The following is a 21,744-nucleotide window of genomic DNA, read 5'->3' on the forward strand; positions in this document are numbered from 1 at the left end:
CTGGGAATTCAGCTTCCATTGAAGTTCTGAACCTAATCAGTTCCTGATCTTATTCCGTAGCTATGTACAAGAGCACAAATTACAAGGAGATAGTATTTCTGAAATGGGGTCACTGTTTCCTCACCCTGATAGAGCAGTGCAGCCTAGGACCAGAGTCCATTCTTCTCCCAATTGAAGTCACTCATGAGCCACTAGACGCAGCCCACCCTATGACCCTGTCTTTACCCGTGAACTTCTCTGTACCCTGTAAAATGATCTGTCATTGCCCCAAAGCCTCATCCTTGGTGAATCCAGAAACCAAAATTTGAGAGCTTAATTAACTGCTTCTCAGCTGTAAACTATGAGCCTACTAGCCTCTCATCCCAAAATGTGGATATTCTCATTTTTATTCACCCAGTGCCATGTTAATCTGGGCCAAACTTCTGCTGAGGGCCTCCTGCCACCCCACTCAGTGTCAGTCAGGTTTTTATGTGATTGCAAAGATTATCTTCAGCATGGGTAATTTATACAAACATGCACAGGATTGGTGGAATAACAAGGGAAGCCATCTCCTCATCTGTCAGGTCAATCTGGGTCCAGGTACTGCTAAGACCAAGAAGGGCTGCAAACCTAATGGAGAACTCAAACGAAAGCTCAGAGTGGTTTGGGTTACAATGTAAGCTTGAGAGATCTGTGCTGACATTTATTCTTCCCCCAATAGTGGTTTCCATCGAGTCTAGTGGTCACCATCCAATGTGGAGCATCTCTACTGGGAAGTGATTCATGCCAAGCCTCCCCAAAGTGCTGAACGCTTTCAGTTGACACATGGCCCCATCATTTGGGTGAGGTTATCAGGGTAGTGCCCTCAATTCACTTGGCAAGAGCCACAGCAACTGAGGCAGGATAGAGCCTGTTCAGTTACTTACCTTAAATGATTGTTGTGGCTGGGCATGCACAGACTTCATAAATTCCCCTTCAGCTAGTTCAGTACAATTATTCTCAGGCTGGGTTTCTACAAACTCATATAGCTAAATTCTGAGTGAGACTATCTTTTCAAAATAATGACTCCAACCTTGAGGGAGTTCAAGTTCAGTGAATAGATTTTCAATATTTCTGTCTGCTACTGAGAGCAAATATAAGCACCACAGCTAACTACCTTGAAGAGCTTATAAAGAGCATCCCCTAAAGTCATTTTCATTTTTTACAGATGCCAACAGAATGACTGCTAATTAAGTGCCTATAAATGTGGACCAGTATTTCCCAAACTGAGTCCTGTAGGAAACTGCTTCTAGGAAATGTTAATAGGTATTCAGGAAAAATAAGTAAATAAATGAAATATTTTAAATCTAAAAATCTTTGGGAAGAATTTGTTTCTTATAAAGGTCACCTCTTGGAGAGTCACTATTCAATTAGCATATTTAAAGCTCTGATCAGTTTCAAAGTAAAATGATTTGTTTTGATTTTAGTTAACTTAGAATTTTCCCAGTTTATTTGAACACAGAAAAGTTGTTGTTTTTGTCTCACATATCCCCAAATTCTAATTTTCGGCTATACAGATTGTTTTAGTTTCCTAGGGTGTTCAAGCAAATACCATGAAATGGGATGGATTAGACAATGGGAATTTATTAGCTTATGGTTATGAAGCCAAAAGAAAGTCCAAATCAGTGTCATCAAGGCAACGTTTCCTTCCAAAGACTGGAGTTCTGAGGCTGGCTGCTAGTGATCCTTGGTTCCTCTGTCACATGGCTGGGTACATTGCAGCATTTCCTGGTTTCTCCCTTCTCTTCTGGGTTTCTTGATTGATTTCAGCTTCTTACTTCCTGTGGCTCTCTCGCCCTCTATCTGAATTTCATTCTGTTATAAAGGAATCCAGTAATTGGATTAAGACACATCCTGACTGAATTGGGCCACATCTTCTTAACTGAAGTACCTCATCAAAAGGCCCTGCTTACAGTGGGTTCACACCTGCAGAAATGGATTAAATTTAAGAACATGTTTTTCTGAACCACTTGAAGCCCCGAACTACCACACTGATCCATGTGGGTTTAAGGTCAAATGTTTAATTTAAAAAATGTGCAGAATTGAAATGGAACCTCAGTCAGGTCCAGGACATGGAGTCTGAGATAGAGACTTGTGTGTAGGAAGTTTACTGGGAATTGTCCTCAGGATCAATACCTGTCTAAGATTTAAGACAAAGGACAGAGCAGAGAGAGAAGTTGAACTGGGTCGTAGTTGTAGTCAAGGCCTCACACTATCACAGGTGGTCTCTGAAGCTGGAAATTAGAGTTAAAGCACTTATACTCCTAAACACCAGGCTGCCTCCAGGCATAACCTTGAGATGTGACCTTGAGATGTAAACTTGGGCTAGGCAGCTTTCTTCAGTGAAGATAATTCTTGGAGAGGAACTCAGCTGAGGTCCATCAGTAACCCACACTACCAGCAGTCAGGATATTAAGCATCTCAGTCCGGAAGAGGGCATCTGGGGGAGAACCACAGCACACACTAGATTTTTTAATGCCACTTGGATCTGTTCGTTTTGTACAAGTTCTGGGAACAGCTACTCTAGCATTATGGTTGGGGAAACTTACAAGAGAAAGGAAATGGGTGGACAACAGGCCCCCGCTGCAGCTCATGTACAGGTTGCAACCCATCATCATTTTTTCTTTACCACCCATTCTAGATTTCATTCACCCTGAACTAGCGACTCTGTTTATCTAGATGGCTTATCTGATGAAGTGACAGACTCTTATCCCTGAGGGGTATGAGCCCTGGGTCACAATGCCTTTTTAGGCTGTGACTGCTATGCTTTCAGTTATAGACTAAATTGGGTAAGGGAATAAAAAAAGAGACCTTGTGTATCACCTGAGTACGGCAAATTTTCTTCCCTGGTATTGTGCGACAGCAATTTTGCCTTTTCTTGGTGTTCTAGTTTGCTAGCTGCCGGAATGCAACACACCAAAGACGGAATGACTTTTAATAAAAGGGGATTTATTTTGTCGGTTCTTCAAAGGAAAGGCAGCTAACTTTCCACTGAGGTTCTTTTTTATGTGGAAGGCACAGGATGGTCTCTGCTGGCCTTCTCTCCAGGACCCTGGGTTCCAACAACTTTCCCCGGGGTGACTTCTTTCTGCATCTCCAAAAGCCTGGGCTGAGCTATGAGTGCTGAGATGAGGTATGCTGAGCTGCTTAGGCTGTCCTAGGTTGTGCTCTCTCATTTAAGCACCAGCCAATTAAGTCAAACATCATTCATTGCAGCTGGCCCGCCTCCTAGCCGACTGCAGATGTAATTAGCAACAGATGAGGTTCACGTACCATTGGCTCAAGTCCACAGCAACAGAACTAGGTGCCTTCACCTGGCCAAGTTGACAACTGAATCTAACTACCACACTTGGTAATCAGATTCAATTACCTCTGCCAGATGACACCTTCTTTCCATGCCTACTGTTCTCTTGGCACAAGAAGTCAAAAGTGACCCAGTAACAGCTGTAACTAAAAGTTTGATGGAAAGTTTTCTAGGTTCCTGGTGGAAGTATTTCCTCCCTGAAAACTGGAACCTCTAAACCTATAAATCTCATTGTCTTGGGAATGAGAAATGCAAATTCCGTAAGTGAGTGGGAACTAGTGAAGTGGGTACCTCACTGTTCTATCCCTTGGTTTCTGGACCCATGTTTCTTCCTGTCACGGACCCAGCACCATGTATCATAGTAGCTGATTTAGAACAGCAATTTTTTTATATATATAAAAGTGAGTTTTTATTTAGAAAGAGGAAAAAAATAATTTATCTTTTCTTTTTCCTTGTATGCTGTATGGCCAGGGTCACATTTCATTCTTTTTCCGTGTGTGTATCCCTTTATTGCAGCACCATTTGTTGAATTTTTCTGTTTGTTTGCTTGGCTTGGTTTCTCATTTCTTTGTTTACTTGTTTGTTTGGGAAGTACATGGGTCAGGAATTGAACCCAGGTCTCCTGCATGGCAGGCGATAATTCTACCACTAAATTACCCTTGCACCCCCTAATTTACTTATCTTTAAAACTTGATAAATTCAGTGAACATCATAAAAATCCAGAAAAATAAGAAATTTTAGGAATTTCTTGACATGTTGCTATTATTTTTCTCCTGTAAGCTTTGGCTACATACTGTCATTGCCCCTTTCTATGATGACAATGTTATAATTTCTTACAGTATAAGAAAGAAGGATAATTAAGTCTTTTCCCTAATATGATTGATTGAAATGTACTTATTACTGATACTTTGGAAAATTTTCCTTCTGCCTTGCTACTCTTTTAATAGGATTTTTGAAATTATTTATTTTTTACTGATATATATTATATATTTATATACCATGCAATCATCCAAACTGTGCAATCAGTGGTTCACTGTATCATCATATAGCTGTGCATTTATCTCCACGATTGACTTTTTTTCTTTTTTGCAAAAAATTACATATACACAAAAAAGCAATAAATTTCAAAGCACATTGCAACAATTAGTTGTAGGGCAGATTTCAGAGTTTGATTACAATTCCACAATTTTAGGTTTTCACTTCTGGCTGTAGAGCAGCGATTTTGACATTTTTGGTTTCAGGAGCCTCTGCACTCTTAAAATTATTGAGACTGCTCCCCCCCCCCCCCCCCCAACACACACAGAAGAGCCTTGTTTACGTAGGTGATAACTATCAATCCTTAATGTATTAGAAATTAAAACTTCCTAAGTTTTAAATACATTTTAACATTTTCTCAAATTTAAAATACTTTTCTTTTGAAAATAGCAATGAGGAATATGTTGCAAGCTAATAGAAATAGCATCTCAGTGTAATTATTGTGAAATTACTCGTGATCTCGTGGAACTCTGAGATCTGTACTAATGAGCCAGTTTGTGTCGAATATGAAAGTGCATGATAAAGGCCAAAACTTGGTAAGTTAATTTTGCTTTCCTCGGTTTATAATAGCTGAATCCGAAAAAAAAAAATGATGAAATGTGTTAAAGTTTGTAATCACTTTAATGGTCTTGCTTCCTTGACTTACTGATTAATCCCTTTGCCAACCATTTGAATGGGTTTTTCTTCAGTTCCCATATCATCTGCCGCAATAGGAAAGCACCTCTGTTTTACCAGAATAATTTTCTGTGCTTTATGTTGACTTTATTATATTCTTGATTATTTAGGGGAAAAAATTCATCACTTATAAAAGAACTATGGTTCTTTATACTGTATTACCTTCTGTTTTTATTATATTGCTTCTTTGATTAGATCGATAACTGATTATCGTATGTCAGGCACCAATAATCCTGTTCTAATCTCTTCTGAAAATTATTTATTTTTGCCTTTCCCAAATCAGATTCCAAATACAGCAAAAATAAACTCAATGTTTCAGGGCATCCTTTACACCTAAATCTATTTTGATATTTCCCAGAGGACTGCTGGAAAATCACAAAGGTTTGTTCTCTTATGTTATAAAAAGAGAGGAGCTAGAAATAATTATTTTTGGGGGGGGGATATATTACTGCTGTAAAGTTTCCTAGGAAGAGTCTTCAAATCACATGAGACATTTTAGCCTTCCCTAGGTTAAATTTGGATAGGTAAAATTTTAATATAAGTATTTCAAAAATCGTATTTTTCATGGGAAGTCCCTGGAGATTTGTCAGTGTTCTCACTCTCAGTAATGTTTTGTAAAATTTCAAAGGAAACACTAATAAAAACTCCATAATTGTCAGAGCCCTGGTGCTTCTTTAGCTGTTGATATTAAAGCAAAATATTGTTAGCCGTAATTTCAGTTATTATTTAAAGTGTTAACTTCATCACAGTCTTACTTTTTAAATTTGAAGCTAGTGTCCTCTTTGCCAGCGGTTTTCAATTGGGAAAACACATCAGATTTATCTAAGGAGTTTTATAAAAACTGATGTCTTGGACCTATTCCAGTATTACAGAATTTCTTGGCGTTATTCTCGATATATTCTTAATATATGTTTGGGATAATCTTGTTACATTATGCTTATTTTGTCTCTGGATTATTATGTTTCATCTCGAGGTTTTTCCTTTGTAATAATGATGTCCATCCATTTTTGTATGTCAGCGTAACATTTACTGAAATCTGAAAATAGTTTTGTCATTCTTAGAGACATGTTGTCTAAAAATTCCTTTTGGATTGGCCTTATTATCTTGTTATGCATGCCACAGAAACGATCAAATTTCCTTATCGGTAACATTATTTTTATTATGAACTCTCATCAGACCTTTACATTGAGGCATTATCAGTAATAAACTACCCACAGCTGTTTTCTCTATCGTGTAAGAGAGTTTTTGTGTACTCTCACGTTTGTCCAAAGGTTCTGCTATCAGTTCCAGGCCTGAGTTTGTGATTTAACAAAGAAGAGCCATTTTAGATCCCTTAGAAAAAGTCTGTATCAGGAATTTCATATTATTAACCCTTCAAAGAATAGACTATTGAGTACATACTTTTGATACATCATTTATACAACTTTCAGACCGTACCAGTGGGCTGAGTCAGAATTTCCATAATTTTTTTCAGTCAAAAGTATATGGGGGGCATCACAACGGTGGCTCAGTGGCAGAATTCTTGCCTGCCATGCTGGAGACCTAGGTTCAATCCCCAGTGTCTGCCCAAGTTAAAAAAAAAGAAAGTGCATATGGGTATATGAGACTGCTAATTAAAGATCCAGTGGAAAGGAAATTAATTGTATAAGACTGAATGAACTGATGAAATTTTATTGTAGTTATTTTTAGAATATTGTGGATGTTTAAACATTCTATTTTCCAGATCCATAAGCAAGTACTTTCTTTCTTCCTAAGCATTCTGTACCCCATAACAGTTTGGTAGACTCTGCTTTTATAGGTTGAAATGAAATACTTAAAAATGATATCTGATTCTCACTGATCTTCCCCAAATTCAAAAACTCATTACTAAGTCTCCTTAGTTTTCACGGCAATATAGTTATTGAATAGGGAATCAGTAAAAATCTTCCTTCTTTCTTTTTAATTAACTACAGTATAACTGGAAAAATTTATTAAACCACAAAGGCCCGGCCTGGAACATCATTTGAGAATGATGCTCCTTTAATAGAATTTAGGGGATCAATGCTTATAAATTCTTTTCAGAAAAACTGGTCTGGTGGTTCATAGGGTTCCAGCTTTACAGGAGGTGAGAAAGACATGTCCTGGCAGGCCAGGAACCTAAAGATATTTTGGAGGCCTTGAGAAGAGAGGAATTAACCCAAACTTATGGGTACACAGTGAAATCAAGTGGCGAGAGTTTTGGGGGCTCGGTTTTGGGATAGAGAATAATAGAGACCTTTCAGAGTCCAACCTGAAATTTCTTTGGAAAACTTCCAGACAGACATTAATGTAATAATTGCTTGATACTATATGACTTGAGAATTTGCAAAGCAAATTAAGGGAGACTATATGGTAAATTAACACTTTTGATAACCTATGTCAATAATTAGACCAAACATAATGAGGCCAGCCTTATTTTGTTATCATGAGTAATCTCTCGTTGATATTATTATGATCACAAGGAACAGAGGGAACTGTAAGGAAAATGTGTGAAAGATTTTGAAATAGGCAGAATAGATTACTACATATCCTTTCAATGGAATACTGGTGTATCTGGAATTTGCTGATCAAGGAGTGTGCGCCTTGTTTGTCTTCGAGCAGGCTATTGAATGTCTGTAGAGATAGAAATCAATTTGTAGAAAACTAAGAGTAGTGCAAATTATTTCTGTCCATAGAAATGCAAATTGTCTAGTAGAATGCAACTGATTATTGCCCCCTGTGGATATTGACCAGTTTTTCCAGTTTTGCATCCATTTGTAAATTCGGTTCAGCATTCCTTATCTGGACATAAGTGTGTGGTATTTTGACTTCTCCTTTGAATTGGTTACACTATCTTACTGGTTCCTTTATTTATTTATTTATTTATTTATTTATTTACATGGGCAGGCACCGGAATCGAACCCGGGTCCTCGGGCATGGCAGGCAAGCACTCTTACCTGCTGAGCCACCGTGGCCTGCCCTGGTTCCTTTATTAATTAGTGAGTTAAAGAAATCTTTGATCCATGTTCATTTCAGAGCATACAAGAGTTGTAATTTGACCTTTTTTTAGAAAACAAAAACTGTCCTTTAACAACCCCAAAGGAAAAATAGGCAAAGGACAAACCCCACAAAGGAAAAAATTAAAGTGAATAATAAGCATCATAAAATATGTTCCTATCCTCTCCTCCTTACTGCCCATTATAATGTGAGCTTTTCCTTGTGGGAACAAACCATACAGTGCATTTAAAAGCCCATGTTTACTTGACAAAGTATTTTAAATGATCATTCCCAATTTATAGTCATATCTCTGCTTCCACTGCTCTACTGGTACCACTTCAGTTTATACAGGGGGTCACAAGCTGAAATATTTCCAGTGGGCCAGCAAAGTACTTTGTGTGCATCACGCGGGCTGGGCATCAGTCCAGATGTGCACACTGAGGGATAGGAGGGGCCCTGGAGGTTGTAGCCAAGACTTGCTCAAAAAGCAGCTGATCCTCAGCCCACTGGTACTGTCCTGCAGGAATGCCAAATCTCCCAAATTTTCCAAAGAAGCTGTTTTTTAATCCTAAAATCTCACAACTTTTAAATGTTGGTTCAAATATATAAAGTACAATATGTACTAAATTAAATGTATCTGGGGACCAGATTTGCCCTGTGAGCCTCTAGTGGTAGCCATTGATGTATATGATGGGAGAAGCCCATGGGAGGAAGAGAATGGACACTTTACATAAAAATATTAATCATTAATAAGCATCCCCTTTATGATATAATGTCCAGGAGTGTATTGTAGCAAAAGTAGCAACCGCTTCTTAATCACCATCCCAGGGTGAATTAAAGGCATCCAGTGCATCAAGTGGGGAAAGTCTGCAAACCAGTTCTTTGCACCCTAATGTCTATTTTCTATAAAGAAACACAAAAGCTAACGAAAGGAATGTTATTCAGCAACTATTGAGACTGTTATGTGCCTGGAACATTGGGTAGGAGAAGCACTGTGCACTTAGTGATTTATATACATTATTTTTCATCCAACATTCTATCACTATTTATTGTACCTACTGTGAGCCAGGCCAACTCGTCTAATCCTCACAACAGTTAGGAAATTAGTAGTTCCCCTTTGCTACAGATGAGGAAATCAAACTTTTTCCAGAAAGGTCAAGCAAATGTCTAAGTTGGATATCGAAGAAGAAAGCTTTAAGGGACTGTATGAGTTAATTATTGCTGTGTAACAAATTACCCCAGATGCTAGCAGCTTAAAAGAACAACTGTTTATTATCTTACAGTTTTGAAGGTCAAGTTAGCTGGTTCTGGTTCAGGGTCTCCCATGAGGTTGCAGCCACACCGTTGGTCTGGCTGCAGTCATCAGGAGGGTTGAAGGACCTGCTCCAAGATGGCTCACTCATTTATGTGCTTCTTAGAAGCTCCTCTCTGGCTGTTGGCCAGAAACCACACACACCACATGGGCCTTTCCGTACGTGGCCTGAGTTGCCTGATGATATGACAGTTGTATCCATTTTACAGCCAGTCATTCAGGCACAAAATAGCAAAGAGAAAGTCCCAAAGATTTTTTTTTCCCAATGATTTTTATGACTTAGTTTGGGAAGTTACACTGGCACTTGGGGTTTATTCTGTACATTAGAAGTGACTCACTAAGTCCAGCTCACAATCAAGGGGAGAGAAAGTAAGCTCCACGTACTAAAGGGAAGTGTATCAAAGAATTTGTGAACATATTTTTTAAACCTGTTACAGGAGCAAACCCAAGTTTAGCCGCCTTCCAAAGCGCTGGCTCTTCCGTCATTGTAGGGTCTGTCCTTGCCCTTAGGTAATTGTACAGTTTAATGAATAAAACAGTCTTGTAACAGGCAGCTATAAAACAAAGCAGAATGGAATTGAATGCTATAATAGAAGTACAAAAAGTGCCAGGGAAGGACATTCAGTTCAACTGCAATAATCAGGGAGAACTTCATGAAGGAAGTGGCATTTGGGGTGAGGATTTCAATAATCTGAGATTAGAAGCAAGAGTGAACAGGGAACAGGGTGAATGTTGGCATGGAGCCGGGAAAGAGCACACATTGTGTCTGGGAAACTGAGAACAATTCAGATTCATTAAAAACAATTAAAATACATCATGAGTGTTTAAAGAAAATGAAAAGAATAGTGTGGGACTATGTCTTAGGGAGATCACAGGGGGAAAAGAAGGTGGCTGGCACTAGGCTGTGAGAAGCCTTGTATGCCAGGCTCAGGACATTAAAAATCCTGGAAAGGTTTCTGAATGTATGAATGGTGTGATTAGATCTATATCTTAGAATGATCAATCTGGTGGTAGTGTGAAGATGGGTTAGGCAGGGTGAGGCTCCCAGATGGGGAGATATTAATATGAACAAGTGCCCCGTATACCCCACAGTGCAGCTCAGAGGTGCTCTATCCTGGCTGACAATGGGGTCACCTGGGTGCTTCTTTAAATGTACCAATGCCCAGGACTCATCCCCCAGAAGTTCTGATCGAATTGTTCTGAAGTGGGATTGCAACCCGACTTGAGAGTAGCACCGTGATGCAGACCCAGGAAAGGAAGTAAGGGTGATATCTTCTCAGCAACAGGCAAAATTTTGTCTCATTTTGTGAATTCCTTTTCTACCTCCTTGGGTTCCTGCCCCTCAGTTCTTTGTGTTTTTATTATTTCTAAGGGCTATTTTGTCTACCTATTCTGTATTCCAAAGAATTTCAAACTCTCAAACTGTTTCTCCTCTCCCATGACCCAATAAATTTCCATTTGCTCAGAGCAGCTGCTGTTAGCTAGATGTTAAAAGGAAAGCAATCTGATTGGATTAATTCACTCTAAAATATGAATGACTGATGATCCCATAACCTACCTAAGAATATTTCATTAAATTTTTTTCTAACCTTTTTTCAAAAACAATTTAACACTTACAGAAAAGTTACGAGAATGAAAAAGATTTCCTATATGCTCTTTTTTTGCTAAGGTTGTTTTATTCTTTTGTCACATACACACACATACATCTTCTTTTTCCTGAACCGTTAAGGATTAAGTTGCATATCCCCCAAAACTTCGATGTGCATCTCCTAAGAACAAGGACACTCTTACAGAGCCAAAGTACACTCACAAAGTCAATAAAATAACATTGACAAAACTTCTGCAGACTCCACTCTAATTTCATTGATTATCTTTTAGTAACACATGACAACAACCTCATCTTTCCTTTACCCGCTTTCCTTTCGGCCATCTATGATCAGGCACCACTCTGAACTGTTTTGCCTTTTCAGTTCACTTCAACTTGGTTTCCTTGTTTTTCACAATTCTGATATTTTTGGAGAATATCAGAAGCCTCAGTTTTGTAACTGAGTAACAGGCCAGTTACTTTGTAGAAAGCTCCTCAATGTGGGTCTAATGTTTCTTCACAGTTAGATTCAGGTTACACATCTTTGGCAGGACCACCTCGGAAGTGATGCTGTCTTCTCAGTGCATCCTCTCGGGTGGTTTACGATGTCCATTTGTCTCATTAATAGTGATGTTAACTACTGTTGCTTGGTTAAGATGATTTGGGGCCGTTTTCTTTGTAAAGTTGATATGTATTTTATTAGTCATTAATAAAAAAAAATGGGAGAATATATTGTGAAACCATCTAAACATGCTGTTCCTCAGCAAACTTTCATCTGTGTGCTCTGCATCCATTGATGATGCCTGCCTGAATCCAGGATTACTATGATGGTTTCCAGATGGTGATTTTCTAATGTTATCATTTCTTCTGTAACCTATTAGTTGGCCCCCTACTGTAAGGAAGAGCTATTTTGTTCTGCTCTGTTTATTTATTTATATGAACATAGACTTGTGGATTCCTGTTATATTCAAAGAGTTGTAATAAATTAGTATCATTTATTTTGATGCCCCAGTTGACTCAGATTTGAATAATGAGAACCTCTTCAAGCTGGCTGACATCTGATTTTAAAAAGAGGCTGATTTTGAATTCAGATATATCTCAGAGTACAAGTAAGGTCTTAAGAGAAAATGAAGTGGAACGTTCAGGCAGCATGCCAGGAGGTGAAGGGGAGCAGAGTAGCCTTTACTGGATCAGCACTCCCCAAACTGTTCCAACTTTTCACAGCTTCTTCCTTCTTTGCTAACCTAAAATGGAATTAAATGCTGGTGCTCGAAGGGGCCTTAGAGATCATCAGGTCCATGGTTCCCAAACACTGGTTTGTGCCAAGGGCTGTGTGACTGCAGCCCGGGAGAGTTGATTAGACAGAGCAGGATCCCCGTCACCCCTAATGATTCTGGTTGAAAAGGCAGAGACAGGTGGGGTGGGCATTTTTTTTGTTTACAAAACTCCCCAGGTGACTCCTGTAGTCTGCCAGCCCTCGCCCACATACATACCCCTCCTCCTTTTATCGGTGACAAAGCAGTGATCCAGAAAGGGAAGTTGACATGCTCCAAGGTCACACTATTAATGCCAGAACTGGAAACAAAACTGAGCCTTCTTGGGTGGTCAACACCTGCTCTTTGCTGCTGCCTTATTGTTCTTTGAAAGCTCTGACGTTTTGGTTCTCCCATAACTGTTCCCTCAACAGCAAGAATGAGGAATTTACTGGCAGAATGGGCAATGCTTAAGTCAGGTTTTTGTAAACTAGGAGCTACCTCTGTTCATTTACTTGGCAACTAGTTGCAATGTAATTTGTTGATTTTAAGTTGATTCCCAGAGTTTCACCACTGTGAACTGAAAATAAGTATCCCCACTTCATACACTTGTTATGAGCATTAATTTTAGAAATACTGCAAAAATGTTACACCTTGCCCAAGAACACACAGCAGCAGAGCCACCTGGCTTCAGATTTACCCTCAGGCTGTTGTACAGTACTGTTTCCCTACAGGGTATAACTCATCTCAGAGCTGCACTGACAGCCTGTATGGAAACAAAAAATAATAGCTACCATTTATTGAGCATCTTCTATGTGTCAGGACCTGAGCTGAGCCCTCTGTATGCACTAGAAAATTTAATGCTCACAGTCAATGAAACTTTTTGCTCAACACTTAATTTATCAAGCATAGACACTTTGCTGGTCCCTGTGGGGACATAGCAATGAGTCAAGCCTGACTCAAAGATTTTTCAGTCCTGAAGGAATGAGTCGGGAGCATAAATAACTATGCTTTGTGGCAGACAGTAAGAGTCGCCCCCCTGGAGAGTTAAAAATAGAGTGATGATAGGGCAGACAACAGTGGCTCAGTGGCAGAGTTCTCGCATGCCATGCTGGAAACCCAGGTTCGGTTCCTGGGGCCTGCCCATGTAAAAAAAAAGGAATGATGATATACAAGGGGGAAGATGTGGGCTTGGGTTAGACTCAAGTAGACTTCTTAAACAGGTAGCATTTGAGCTGATCTTGAAGGATGACATGATTGGAGAAGGTAGAGATGGAAGAAGAGCATTCTAGCAAGAATCAGCACAAGAGTTAAGATGAGAATCATGAGCTTTGCTCTAATTGAAGATAGATGATGGGACGGGAAGATGGAAATGTACTGGGTATTTTTAGTCTAATCCCATGTCTACCACATGACTGTGTAAGGACCTAGGGCCTCGAGGCTGACATTGGTTGTGATTGCAGCGAACCCGTCCTAGGCAGTAAAGGCAGAAGGCCTGTGAGGTTGTCATCTGTAGCAAATGAAACTGTCAGATCCTCAGAGACCCCAGGACATTCATTTATCATGGTGAGAACTATTGATATTAATAAACCCTTCAGCCTTGTACAATTTCCTGTCATCACCCCCTGCCACCGGTATTCATTTGGAGAATAAAATTGGCAGCAAACAGCAGTTCACACTTCCTGCAGACCTGGTGGGTAAACATACGTAAACACTCGCAGCAACCATTTTACAGCTAATGAATAGGGGGTGAAGGCGCTGGACTGCCCTGCTGGAAATTTGAGGGCTGCTTTCCTTTTGATTCCCTCTCCCTCTGGGCCTGACAGTGAGGAGTGAGGGAGATGTGCCGCCTCCTCATTTTCTGCATGTGAGTTCCTGTATGTACAAGGCAAAGTCCTGACCCTGGTCCTCAGGTGGGGAAGCCCCTCTTGGGGTGGGGGGGGAGTGGGAGATGGGGCAGGAGGGGCGTGCTGTTAGGAGCCACTCTTTTTGAGATCTCAGTTAGGGGAGAGGTAGATGCAAATGTCGTGCGTTCTAAAGCTTATATGATTAGGGAGGCCTCTTTAAGAAAAAGAATAGCAAATTATGAATACAAAATGAGTTTTGAAAGTGATCAGTTATTTGGAGGGGCAAAAGAAATCACACACACAAAAAAACAAATTTCAGAAAGCTGACAAACACTACAAAAGTCACAAAATCTAGAACAATGATACAATGCATATATATATATATATATATATATTTTTTTTTTTTTTTTTCACATGGGCAGGCTCCAAGAATCGAACCCAGGCTTCTGGCATGGCAGGCAAGGATTCTGCCACTGAGCTGCCATTGCACCAGTCTGATACAGTATTTCACAATGACTGGCACACTGCTAGAATACTATTTTCTTGCTCCTTTTTGGGCTTTACACTCTTCATATCACTTCTTCATAGCGCAGCAATTTTGTAACAGGTTCTGCAGAGAGAAGCAGAGTCTTTTTTTCTAGTAAATTTGGTCTTTTTTTTCCTTATTTATTGATTTTTTTGAAAAGTATCTTTCACCTTTACAGCTCATTATTGGAAATGCCATATGAATGTTTAGGATTTTTGTCAATCTGGGAAAACCACTAAAAAATTTTGTTCCCTATATGATTGCAAGACATCAGAGAACAACAAATTTTCTTCTGCAGGAACTGATCTTAAGCACTCTTTGGATTGAGAATCACTCACCTATTCATTGTAGACGCATATTGTGAGTTGTAAATTATACTCATAGGTGTCAGTCTTCATAGTAAAATAATAAGAAATGCATTTTTTCTAATGCATTCATATGATTCACTCCTCCTTGTTACCTCAGTTATCAAATAATCCAAGAGTGTGTTCATTACTCTTCTATTATGAAATTCTCTCTTCTTCTTACTGAGTTACTGCTTTTGATATGATTAAATATTTTTCTATCCTTAATGTCAGAATAATTCCTGTCACTGTTGTTGCTTCTCTTTTTGGCTTCATTAATTTTTTTCTGAATTTTCTCTCTGTCCCTGAATAAATATATTTAAAGACGACAAAAGAGTATACCATTCCTTCCTTACAGATTTCCAGTTAATAAGTGTAAAGGGAAAGATGGAATTAAAAAGTCACCATTTAGTAAATACCATAGTAAATAATTGTTGCAGGTAAGAATCATCAATGGATGCTAAAATCAGTGGATGAAAGTATGAAAAATAGGCTATTTATGTAGTCTCAAAATATCTCTCCATAGGATACCTGTTAATTACAAAATAGTTACTTTACAATTGAGAAATCTGGACAGACACAACCTTAACAAAAGGGTCAATGTTAAAATTATGAGACTATCAATACCGTGTGCCTCATAATATAACAAATTGAGAAAAACACATCACTGTCACTTCAGTGACATATTTAGGGGTCCAGTGGTCCTGGAAATGCAGGGACATCCCCTAGAAATAAAGGATCACATCTCACACCCCCCACCAAGAAAAAAGTCCAATGCCTGGCAGGCCTCTTCAGGTTCTGGAGTCAGAATATTCCATACCTTCTGATATAGTTCTGACTCATTTGAAGGGGGTGACATTGAAGGATGCCAGTTTTGAGTCATAGCAGGTATAGGAGTCAATGCAGGGAGCAGTACTGCTTGGGGCAAATGATTAAGCAGACCCTATTGATGTAAGAGTTATTTGTGGTGGATAACGATACCATGTGAAGCTTAAGGCAAGTCCCAATAGCAGAATCACAATGTTGACCTACAGGCTTCAGGAGCAAGCTATGCCATCTGCAGAGGAGAACTATATACCATTTGAAAAGCAGTATCTGGCATACTACTGGCTCCAACAGAGGTAAATCACCTGACAAGTGACCATATGGCCAGTGCAACACGTTATGAGTTGTATCTAACTCACCAAGCCAAAAGGTCAACTGGCCCAATAGCAATTCATGTATAATGGAGGTGTACATCTAGGGGATTAGGCCTGAACAGGACTGGAGGGCAAATATAAGCTGCACTAGTAGAAGGTCCAGACCCCCATACCATCTACCACTGTTGTACCAATGTCTGTAGATAAAATGTATAGCCCCTTGGGGGATCTCTTATATGACCAAGCTTGTGGAGGAAGAAAAAAGCTGGGTTTGGTTAAAGGATGCATTGGGTGGGCTTGGGGGTGCTAGCCAAAAATGGACTGCTGCAGCACTACCTTCCCATTCAGTGGAAATCCTGAAAAACAAGGGTAAGGGATAGCCTCTCTTAAGGCAGTCATTTACTTTGTATGGGAAGAGCAGTGGCCTGAAGTAGGAATGCACATGGACTCAGGGCTATGGCAAATGGTGTGGCCGGTTGGCCAGGGGCCTGAAAGGAGAAAGGCATGCATACCATCACTCCTCATGTCCCACTTCGGGAATTAGTGCTTCTCATTCTGCAACTTTAGGCTCTGTGTGTTCAGAGGTCCTGACTCCCAAGGGAGAAACACTTAGAGCAGGGGATGTAGTAAGTGCCCCAGGAAGCTTTCAGCTTCAGAAGTTGCCAAGTCACCTGAAGCTCCTTTTGTCAAAGGTCCAGAAGAAAAGGAGAGGAGTCATTATACTAGCAGATATAATTGACTTAGATTGGCAGGAGGAAGTGGGACTGCCATTACACAATAAGGCAGGGCAGAATAAGGTTGATCCCCGGATGATCTATTGGGGCATCTCAAGGTACTTTTGCTTACTTTTGATGGTAAATTGGCAGGTCCAGTAGCCTTGGCCTGAGAAAAGCCTAGTTACTAGAAGTTCAGGGATGATGGTTTGGGTCATCCCACCAGGTTAGACACCTTGATTAAAAAGGCACTGATAAACAGTGAGAGGAGTACAAAAGGGATAATAGAGCAAGGACCTAAAGAATATGAATGTGTGGCCTTGAGGCCAATTGTTGCAGCTTGGGCTATGGATAACGTCTAATTTTCCTCTGAGAAGTGGTGGGGAAACGAACCACATTGCTGGAGGAGCTATTCCCTATCGATTGAATGTACTGTCTAGTTAGTGGATTTGATAAGTGCAAGCAGAGGGCTGTAGTGCATGCTGTGGTACTCAGATCTTTCCTTTTAGGACCAAGAACCTCATTCTCATAGCTGCCACCATTGTTGGCTGCTGACTGCTCACAACCTGAGCTCCTCTAGGACTTGCCCTTTACTAAAGGGAGCTGTCTGGCTCCAGGTTTTACCCATTCCTGGAGATAGTCATCTCTGGGGTGCCAAGGCTGGGACCCCCTTGCCTCACTTTGGAACAATTCGGGAGAGCCATCCCAGCTCCAGAGCTTCCCATAGGCTTGGCTTAGGCCTCTATTGCAGCTGCATTACATTTCAACTCCTCCTTCTGCTCAGTCCTGTGCCCATGCTCCTTTACAGGTGTTGTTCCCAAGAGCAATTACCAATAAACATACTGCACACAAATCTCTGTTTCTGAGTCTGTTTCTCAGGGAGCCTGACCTGAGACTCCAGAATTTCTTATATGTTTTTGACATTAATAGAAGTGTTTGCTCCTATACCAAATGTTTCCAACTACTGTAGATAAATGAAAATTATGTGAAGCAGAGCTCCTACTAACCCTACATGGCACATAGAGTGAGCAAGCAATAAACTTTTGTGGCTTTAAGTGACTCAGATCTGGTGACTCTTACCACAGCATACGCCAATCCATCCTGATTGATAAAGAGACAATTCATTCATACAACCTTTACAGTTTATGGATTCTGGTCCTAGTTCAGAGGTGGCCAAGACCAAATCTCAATTTCTGAAGGAAATGTAGGTCTGTTCTTATGACTGATGACTTATAATCAAGCTAGGAAGAGAGAAATGGAGCCAAAGAATCTAAATGCTGTTTCAATGGAGATTTTCTTGACGCTGACCAAAAGTTGCAGGATGGAAGTCATAGTGGCTTGAGGAGGTTACTGGGCAAGTCTGGAATATGGCAATGAATTAACAGTCTGCAGGTCACAGTTAGAATTAGTTGACCAGCTGTTCATTTGACTTCAGCTCACTGCCAGGAGTTTCTAGAGGGTAATCCAGATGGGTGTGGACTCAAGTGTAAAGCTAGTCATTGACCCCTGTATCTGTGAGAAACACAAAGATTAATAATTTGTTTTTTTAACAAATTATGTTCATTTTCTTTTTTCAATAGATGGTATGGGTCCAAGCAAAGGCCTTGACATGGGACAGTGTATTCATAGACAACAGAGCCAGATAAGCCCCTTTCAGGAAGGTTTAAGCAACGATTTTTTTGTGAAACTTGAGCAGGCATGAGGCTTTGCATTATGACCCTGTCTTTACAGGTTGGTGGTAGTGTTCTCGAGCCTTTGGATGGGATTTTAACACCCTTATTTATGCTCCACATCATAACACAATTCTATCTGGCTCAGGAATGTTCTGCTTGTCATAGCTGCTGAGAAAAAAAACAGTTTCACTAGTTCACCTATTGATATTTCATGAAAGTCTTCAAGAATTTGTTTCTTATAGACCTCATATACCTAAGGCCCATGAACAGTGCATGTAACCTCTTCAATTTAGTTTCTGCACAAACCTTAGCCAGTTTATTATTTTTAATCCGAGTTTGGTATGCTACTCTCTCTGCTGACTGCAGGTAATGTGAACATGGGCAGCATTAACGAATCTGTAGGCGCTACTCCTTTCTTTAAGGCCTTACTTACGGAATGCGCATCCTTGTGATTGTAAGGTATTCCAAACCTGGGAATAAGTTTTTTAAGAAGTCTTCTGCTGATCACCATTGTGTCAGACTTGACACACAGATACACATCTGTCCTTCCTGAAGACAAACATAAATTATGAAAATATATTCATATGGATAACATTTGCCTTATCTAGCTAAACTTAACTGGAATATTTATTATAAATAGCTGCCAAGAAAGATAATAAGTTACTCTCTTTTTCTTGATATCCCCCCCCATTAAATGTTGGCTTGATAAATAAAACCCCTCTTATTGTATCACTGAGCCAGACTAGAAAATTTGGGAGTACATGCATTCAAGCCTCATCATTCCCAACATCCCCTCTTTGTTCACATGGGCCATGTCATGGGCAACATGGGCAAGGGGAGAAGAAAATTCCTTTCATGCAAAATAAGATCTGGGTACAAAAGACCCCATACCCATCTCCAAAGGGCCTAAACTGCATCTAAACATTGTCACAAGATGCCCTGAGTCACGATGAGAGTCAGACTTGGAAGAACTAAACATACCTCAGCCAAGGTGCAGGTACTTTGCTTGTCCTTCACCCCAAGCCCAGGAGGCAAAGAACTGCTGCTACCTCCTGTTGAGATGAGAGTTATCCCAGAGACTATTCCTGTTTTCTCTTCTTCTTAAACCTATGGCTGCCTTACAATGTGCTAGACACTGTGCTAAGCTCTTTATGACACAATGACCCTGCAAGGTAATATTATCTCCATTTTATAAATAAGAAAGTTCAGAGTCCAAGAGGTTGAGTGAGTTTTGTGGCAGAGCCGGATTAGAGCCCAGGTCATGTCTATTTCTTCCAAAGCCCTTGCATTTCACCTTCCTGCTACAGCCCTTCCTTTGTGCAAAACTTCCCCTTTTCTTCTCACAAGCTCAAACAGGAGACTCTTACCAATGAATACCTGTGTGTCTATAGATTACAGCAACAGAAAGATATATGTTGTTCATCTGTTCATTCATTCGTTCATTCCTTTATCTGTTCATTCGTTCATTCTTTTATCTGTTACTATATCTTGGACACTGATCTAGGTGCTGAAAATAGAGAGGTAAACAAAAAGAAGGTCCATTGGGGAAATCAGACACTATACAAGTAATTGTACAAATACATAAATGCAAACTGTGGTACTTTTGTTCAAAGTCCATTACCATCTGCAGCAGCAACATTGGAGAAGGATTTTGGTTGTGTGGTGAATCAGAACTACAAGAGGCTCTAGTGCAGCGCTGTCCAACAGAAAGATAATGCCAACCACATGTGTAAGTTTAAATTCTCTACTAGCCACATTAACAAAGTAATTAAAGGTGAAGTTAATTTTAATGGTATATATATATATTTAACTCAATATATCCAAAATACTGTTATTCCAACATGTATCTCATTATTAATGAAACTTTACATTCCTTTTGTCAGACTAAGTCTTCAAAACCCAGTGCGTATTTTAGGCTTACAGCATGTCTCAGTTCAAACTATTACATTTCTTTTTTTTTTGTATGCTGTATGGTGGGGGTCACATTTCATTCTTTTTCCATGTGAGTGCCCCCTTATTGCAGCACCATTTGTTAAATTTTTTGTTTGTTTGTTTGTTTGCTTTTTGTTTATTTTAGGGGAAGTGCATGGACTGGAAGTCGAACCCGGGTCTCCCGCATGGCAAGCGAGAATTCTACCACTGAACTACCTTTGCATCCCCCAAACTATTACATTTCAAATGGTCAATAGCCACATGTGGCTAGTGGATGCCTTATTGTACATCTCACCTTCAGGGGTACCGATAGCTCACCTCTTGCTTACGAGACCACGGTTTTCAATGTGAGCTGACCTGGGCATCACCTGGAGGTTCCACCATCACAGATTCTCATTTAATTCATTTGGGGGAGGTTTGAAAACACTGCTCTAAGCAGTAACTATTGTGCACCCAAAGTCTTCAAAATATACAAGGTAACAGGCCTAAAGCCCCTCCATCCCAGCCCAGCTTGATAATCAGTCCACCTTCCTGTCCTCTCCAACACCCCTCCTCCCCTGCAAGGTCAGCCCTGATCTTAGGCTCTGGGCCCAGGACCTTTGGCAGGGAAGGCTGGGTTGAAGAGGTTGAGGGTGACTGTGATGGCCCAGCAGTGGCCACTGGACCCCCTCTGACCTTGCAGCCCTGACTCTGGAAGGCATCTTCTGATTTGGCCTTCATTTGGGGGGTATCCCCCGTGTCTAAGTCTCTGTTGTCTCCATTCTAAGAATCTGCCTGGTGTCTGGATCTGCCTTGTTTTTGTTAGTTCTCTTTCCCAGTCCCTTTTCCCTGTCCTGTTAACAGACAAACAAAAATCTTTTATCCCCTTGCTTCTTCTGAGAACCCCTACTGTGGGATTCTACCCTTTCTCCCACCTGTTGGGAAACCTACCAACTCCCCTTGGGTCCTCCTGATTCTGTAAACTCACTGCCCAGGTATTCTCTGGATATCTGGTGTCTTAGTTTCCTTTGCTGCTATGGCAAATACCGCACACTGGGTTGGCTTCAACAACAGGAATGTATTGCCTTCGGTTCCTTGACTTGCAGCCTTGCTTCCCATCACATGGCAATGCCCTCTCCTTTCTCTTCCTGTTTCCGCTGACTTTGGGTTTCTCCCTGTGGCCAATAAGACCTCCAGTACAATCTGAATTAAGACCCACCCTCTCTCAGTTGAGACACACTTTAACCAGAAATAGCATCTTCAAGAGGTTCTATTTACAATGAATTCATACCCATAGGAACTCAGATTAAGGTTAAAAGCGTGTGTTTGTTGGGGTACATAATTCAACCTGCTACACCCAGTCCCACCAGCCTGGCTGCTCACTTTTCTGTTCCCTGCTACCCTTGGCAGTTAAC

The sequence above is a fragment of the Tamandua tetradactyla genome, chromosome 10, assembly GCF_023851605.1.
Source record: "Tamandua tetradactyla isolate mTamTet1 chromosome 10, mTamTet1.pri, whole genome shotgun sequence".
Taxonomy (NCBI): domain Eukaryota; kingdom Metazoa; phylum Chordata; class Mammalia; order Pilosa; family Myrmecophagidae; genus Tamandua; species Tamandua tetradactyla.